The following is a 7,500-nucleotide window of genomic DNA, read 5'->3' as shown; positions in this document are numbered from 1 at the left end:
CCCCCTCTCATCATAGTGTATCCAAGAATCCAGTTACACCACACCAACCCCAGTTCCCCTGTTCTGGGGGTGAATCCTTTGCCCTAAATAGCAAATCTACAAGCTCACACCACGTTGCAACACAATGCCAGGTGAGCTTGCGGATTGTTTCTTTTCGGGTAAAGAGATGTGGTATACTTTTCCCCCCTGTACGACATAGAGGGAGCACCTTGACCCCCTGGGAGACACCGGTTAAAGAAGTAGGCCTAAATCGTTGCTGTCGGCCAGAAACCCATTCCAAAACTGTTACTTTTCAGGAAACGAATTAAAAAAATAGAAAAAATAGCAGATATACAGGCTTGTAGATCAGCTTTTTGTCTGTTTGTGTGACACTGTAGTATGACAAAGTAGGGGATTATTGTATTAATGAAAGAAATCACACCCGTGTGAACAGAGTGGTGCAACTTGGTGTGGGGGTCCCTGGAACTTCCAGACCCACAGGAACGCGCCCAGGGTGCCGGTCCGGTACCTCATTGTCAGCTCTGTAGCAGTGGCCGACAAACTGTGTTCTTCTGGATTGGACTAGTGAAGAAACACAGGGAAGGTTGCCGTATATTAGATTAGTCGATGGGTGGCTCTTCCAAGACAGATTTTGCGCTCTCATTAGAAGGCGGGTGTAAGTGCCATCCAACCGTTTCTCTAGTTTCTTTGAAAGTGTCCATGTCTCGGAGCCATAGAGTACCCTTCCTAGTTACATATACATAGGGACACACATTGCTGGGCAATGGAGTGCTGCACCCTATAGTAGCACCACTCAAGTATGCTAGTACTACAGTATGTACGAGGCCAATTCACTTCTCTCAATACAATACAAAAAGGAGACATGGCCTTAGGCCAGTGATTCTCAACTAAAAGGAACAAAAACGTGGTCTGCATGGGGTATTGAATCTGCGAACAGAGAAAAACTTTGATAAAAAAATAAAAAAGACCATTGTTTCCGAGTGGGTCTTTGATCTGGTGGTCAAGAGGAATCCGGGTCCCGGGGTTAAACCACTAGCCTCTCGATGCCTTTAGATGCTGCCAGTAACTTTAATTTGGCATATTGCGTAACGTTCCCCTGACATGCCTCTGGGGGTCCACGGGACACCGAGAGAGAGAGAGAGAGAGAGAGAGAGAGGGGGGGGGGGGGGGGGGGAAACACTGCACCAGTTCCACTCACTATTCCTCCATTTATCTTCCGTCTCTCCATCTCTCACTCCCTCCCTTTCTTTACTGTCCCAGCGGGGAGCTGCCAGAGCAAGACAGGATGCACTGCATTACAAGTAAATGGCAGCAAATAGCACTATACTGCTGAGAGAGAGAGAGAGAGAGAGAGAGAGAGAGAGAGATAGAGGCGCAGACAGTGGGGCTGGGCTGTGCAATGTGACTTCAAATCAATAATATCTAGAGATTACTTCAAACTTGTGCCCCGATTATGATTATTGAATTCATTATTTTTTAAATGGCGGTTCTACAAGCTCACACCACATTGCACGTGCTCGAGCTTGTCTTATAAATAATCTATTAGAACTTTTTCGTGTGGGTTCACTGATATAAGAAATAATTTAAAAAAACATTGTGCCTTGATTATTTAAGATTAAGTTGTATTTTTAATAACACACCATATGTATATATAGTTGACATTGCTCATACTATAGGCCTGTTACAACATTTTACATTTATGACCTGCAAGCCAGTATTGAGACTTTTTTTTTTTTTTTTAAGATATTTTTTTTGCGGCTTACGCCTTTTATTGGTTTTTGAAGGGACAGACAGTAGGCTGACAGGAAACTGGAGAGAGATGGGGGAAGACATGCAGTAAAGGCCGTGTCGGGCTCGGGAGTCGAACCCGCGGCACACTGCGACTGGATTACCAGTCGGGTGCCCAGGCGGTTACGCCACCGCCTGGGCCAGTATTGAGACTTTTACTAGTAAAACCGTTGAATACTTTTCCCACCACTGCAGACTAGTAAGTGTTTTAGACGGGGTTTATGTGGTAAAACTGCAGTTTCTTCATAATATAATTCAACTACAGATGGCGTGATGGAGGGAGATAAGCAGCAAAGGGTCATGAATGGATGGCAGAGAGATGGATGGGAGGAGCGATCATGGGGGCGGCAGGTCACACAGGCCTGGAGCCACGACGAGCTCTGCTGGCTTTGCATAGTGACCACCACAGCCAAGTGCCTGTATGCAAACAGTCCATGTGTACGCAAACACACTCACACACACATGCATGTTTGCACACAAACAGACAACAACACACACACATGCATGTTTGCACACAAACAGACAACACACACACACACTCACAAACAGGCACACACGCTATTCTGCATTATACATAACTTCTATTCACCTTGTGGATGGAACGAACACACACACACACACACACACACACACACACACACACACACACACACACACACACACACACACACACACACACACACACACACACACACACACACACACACACACACACACACACACACACACACACACACACACACACACACACACACACACACACCTTGAGTTTGTGCTCAAGTAGCAGACAGTATACAAGTAATAAAGAACCGTGCATTTTGGGGGATCTCTCTCCAGTGCCAGACACAAAGACAAATGGCCATGCATTCACAATATCTCAGTTCAAGGGGATCCGACGACCTTTTAAAAAGTACTTTATGAAAGCACGCTCATGCCTTTACAACTCAACAAGGCCTGACACGCTACGGGTAATTCAGCTACTGGGAGAGGGTGTAGGCCGTTGTTTTATTTTACACATGCAGCAGCCTGGAAAGCATATAGAGCCGTCCGTGGTTCTCAAAGTGGGGTCCGGGGAACCCCAGGAGGTCCATGGCGGGGTTCCAGGGGGTCCCCCAGTAAACCCACTCACTCCGTGCATGTGCATACCCTGGACTAGGCCTATAGTGTACTCTATACTAGCGTTGCATTCAATGAATCGATATGGCAATATATATCGATCGAAAACCCGGACGTTGGATGAAATCGATCGAGAGGCTGCTGTATCGATACGGCAATAAACGGCATGAATTATCTGGGTGACGCAGTGTTGACAAACGTACTGTACCTCTGTTTAACGTTATCAAAGCCCCCCCCTTGCAAGTTGCAATGCACTCCCTTCTCAGACTCCTTGTTAGGATGTTTACACATTTTATTTTAATTTAAAGATCTATGTGGGTTCTGAAAGTGTTTTATTGGTCATTATTTTGAATAAACGTATAATCGATACATATCCATAAATCGATATATATATCGTATCGTGGCCTACTGTATCGTGATACATACAGTTGGGTGCCACCGATATTGTCCCTTATCATTTGACCCATTTAGGCCTGACCTCAAAATGTTAAAAAATCCTTCTAAATCCTCCAGTTTTCTGAAATAAATATTTTCACGATTTTTCAAAAATAGCAGACCTACAAGCTCGTAGCGCGCCACTCGGTGGCGCGCTATGAGCTTGTAGATCTGCTATTTTTCAATAGCTAAATTATAACATAATGTTTAAAACCACCAAAAGGGGTTCCCGCCCAAAATGGGTTAACTGTCCTTTTGCGCAGATCACGCAAACCTCAGCAAAAAGAAAAGGACAATATCGATGGCCTCCAACTGTATCTATCGTGATATTGCAAGAAATATCCACCACTACTCTATGCCAACAGTCATCAGCCAGTTGGAGTTGGTGGTGTTTACCTGTAGTCACACACTGCCCAAAGCTCCACTCGTCGTATCACTGTTTGTTTTGGTAGCCCAAAAACATCCCCGTCTACAAAACAAACCACAACAGTGTTTCTGCAGGTACCAGCCATCAGTACCAGTCATCAGCCAGTTGGAGTTGGTGGTGTTTACCTGTTTACCTGTAGTCACACACTGCCCAAAGCTCCTCTCGTCCTATCTTGGTGCCTTCACTGTTTGTTTTGGTAGCCCAAAAACATCCCCGTCTACAAAACAAACCACAACAGTGTTTCTGCAGGTACCACAACACCACCACGCTACTCCTGTGGCATGATAACTGCTGGCATAGAGGAAAATGATGGGTAAAAAAATAAATGAACATGTCTTTTTTTGTTATGTAAACACAGGGCTTTAACCCACTTTAAAGAAATTAAATGAATGTCTTCTAAATCCTGACAGTTTTCTGAAATACCCATCAGTGGTGCTCAATATTTCATGTCAAGGTCCCCAAAAATTATATGTAATCTGAAAATATATTGTTCCAGTGACTCCCCCAAAAGCAAAGATTTGACTTAAAAACGTTTCGCTCTGAAAGAATATATATTCAAAGATTTGCGCCACATTTTCACGATTTACAAGCTCAGATCTACAAGCTCATAGCGCGGCACTCGGTGCCGCGCTATGAGCTTGTAGATCTGCTATCTTTCAATAGCTAAAGTATAACATAATGCTTAAAACAGTAAAAGGGGTTCCCGTCCTGAATGGGTTAAGTCTGAAAGTTAAATTGTAATGGCCTGTTTAGTGGTGTATTTTACCAAACACAGCAGTGTTTCAGCGTCACTTAGACCAGAGTCAAGCAGGTGCTCAGTGTGACTACAGAGCAGAACGCTTATATTGATCACCCACACCAGCCATTCGTTCCGTTTGTTTAATTCCAAGAACGAAATTGGAGATTACTTTACTGTAACGTCGTCGTGGACACAAATCATTTTAGATCTTTATAGTCAGGGGATATTAATAAAATCTGGGAATACATTTCTTACCAAGAATTTTCTTCACCAATGTGTTTGTAAAGGTGTCTACTAACATATCCCACATTGGTTTATATTCAACCACCCTAGGGGAATTTTTGACAGCTGCTGAAAGTTGGGGTACCATCAACAGCCAATATATGGCAAAATGTTCTAAATTTCATTATGCTTTAAGCAGCAAGTGACGTGTCAAACTAGGGGGTTTTCATCATTCTGAATAATCCATTCCAAGCATTAGTTTTGCACGAAAAACACTCCTTGGGCTAAAAATGGCCATAGCCGAGGTCAGCACATTTGGGAAAGTGTCAATGGCCGTTTTTAGCCCAAGGAGTGTTTTTCGTGCAAAACTAATGCTTGGAATGGATTCAGAATGATGAAAACTCCCTAGTTTGACACTTCACATGCTATTTAAAGCATAATGAAATTAAGAACATTTTGCCATATATTTGCTGTTGATGGTAACCCAACTTTCAGCAGCTGTCAAAAATTCCTCTAGGGTGGTTGAATATAAACCAATGTGGGATATGTTAGTAAACACCTTTACAAACACATTGGTGAAGAAAATTCTTGGTAAGAAATGTATTCCTAGATTTGACATTAATACTGATAATATTCCGTGACTATTAGAATGTGCTTTTCAGGTTGGTCTACAATTAATTATTAATACGCTGCTGTTCCGTTTGAGATGAATTGTAAATTCTAAAACTTCGGTGTGCTGTAATTGTTGAATGTTCACCTTTCAGGCACCTCTCAGGAAGGACATCTGGGAGATGGAGAAGGCACTGTCATGTTTTGAGATATTATAGAGATATAACCTAATTCAGGTTTCTTTTCAGTTAGGGTCAAGTTTGGATTGTTTCATAGTATGCACGTGAAAGAGTCAAATATACAATATAGTAATGGCATGAACAATAGTGTCCCTATTCTGGGCATGTCATAGTGCCTAGTGTTCACTAGTGATGTTGGCCGAAGGCCCTAGTGTTCACTAGTGATGTTGGCCGAAGGCCCTAGTGTTCACTAGTGATGTTGGCCGAAGGCTGCCAAACTATTTTCTGAGCGCAGCGGCAGCGGCGTGCGTCCTTGTTGCCGTCACCGCCGAGAGCTGAGGCCTGTGATTGATGACTAGCTACCGATGACAACAACAAGCAGTGGTGTTTACTCAGGGCAAATTGCCCTTGTCTCTCCTCCCCTATACCAAAGCCTGCTTCATGTCGCCACGTCTCTCTCTCTGTCTGTCTCTCTCTCTCTCTCTCTCTCTCTGTCTGTCTGTCTGTCTCTCTCTCGCTCGGTCCCTGGCGAGGGTACGCCTGGCCACATGGCTCGCTCTCCAGTTTCTGGATGGCCGGGCGTCCCATGGGGGGGCGGGATTAGCCCCTCTCTCTCCGGATTGACAGCTAAACAAACAAATAGGCCAATGCCAGCGCTTGCCGGCCTGCCAAGGCTGCCTAGCAACAGGTGTTGCAGGACTGGGGGCTGCCTATGTTTGGCATGTCACGGTCAATGACAGTTTTAGAATGCTGGTGACGGCGGGTTTGAATGCCTGGGCATTACCAGGAGGCACCGACATGCCTCGCAGCTTTTCCAAACGAGAAACCCCAGGGCCCAACGTGTGGCACGCAGTGTGTTTTTTTTTTTTTTTGTAAGAGAAATATCCCTGAGAAATCGTTCAATACCATGCCACGTTTTGATTGCACGATTCTCCCAGGTGCAACTTTGGAGGACAAATTGATTTTTGATTGTGGGTTCGAGGAGAGCAGGCGGAATTAAACAAGGTGATATGTGCTCTTGACTCATTGCAAAACCCCCCTTGAGATGTCAATATGTTACATATATACACAACAGAAGAAAGAGACAGAAAGAAGGGGAGGAAGGGAGAGAGAGAGGAATAGAAAGGAAGAACTCTGTTTCAATTCCAAATATTAAAGCAAATGATGCCCCCCCACCCCTCACACACACACACACACACACACACACACACACACACACACACACACACACACACACACACACACACACACACACACACACACACACACACACACACACACACACACACACACACACACACACACACACACACACAGCTATAGACAGTGGCAGCCAGTGAAGCATGCCGGATCGCCGGGTCGAGGCGCCGTTATGGCGTACGGATTCCGCCTCAAATGATGCGAGGAGTCATCGCCGGAGCCATGGGTGCCGGTGGTGCGAAGCAAGAGAAATACATAAAAAAGAAAAAGAAATAACAGCAAAACGAAAAGACTGGCCCCTCTCCTCACTGTTAATCAAACTCTGGGGGAAGGTTATGGGGGGGGGGGGTGACCTGACAAAACCTATACATAAAGATGTACTGAATACAAGCACATGTTTATGTATAGGTTCTGTCAGACAACCACCCTCCTCCTCCTCCTCCTCCTCCTCACACACCCACTACACTCGCGAGGCCATCAACGTTTTATAAATGCATTTATTGCGGCACTTTTAACCCTAAAGCTTCGGTTTATGAACGTGCCGGCGGTGTCCACGCTCCAAATTGTGAGCTTGAAGATCAGCAATCTTTTGGGTGTGGAAAGTGAAAGCATTGCACGACTAAGTATAAATCAAGCCGAAATGTATTTTATATAGCCATAAAAACAAACATTTATCTCACGTTGGGAACCAGGAAAAATGGGCCTCACAGTGTCAATTTCTCATATTCTATTATACGTGTAGCTCTCACAAGTGCGCACGCACACGCACGCACGCACGCACGCAC

At 44.7% G+C, this 7,500-nt stretch overlaps 1 protein-coding gene across 1 annotated transcript in view; it reads right to left on the bottom strand.

Moving 5' to 3' along the window:
- The window catches only part of LOC306917357 (Krueppel-like factor 7), a gene marked incomplete at its 5' end in the record, with an annotated part of 113,129 nt that overhangs the window by 79,443 nt on the left and 26,186 nt on the right, over nucleotides 1–7,500 (bottom strand). The window lies entirely within an intron of this gene.

This window comes from Electrona antarctica (genome assembly GCF_951216825.1).
Source record: "Electrona antarctica genome assembly, chromosome: 24".
Taxonomy (NCBI): domain Eukaryota; kingdom Metazoa; phylum Chordata; class Actinopteri; order Myctophiformes; family Myctophidae; genus Electrona; species Electrona antarctica.
This window is presented reverse-complemented; position numbering and strand designations above follow the sequence as displayed.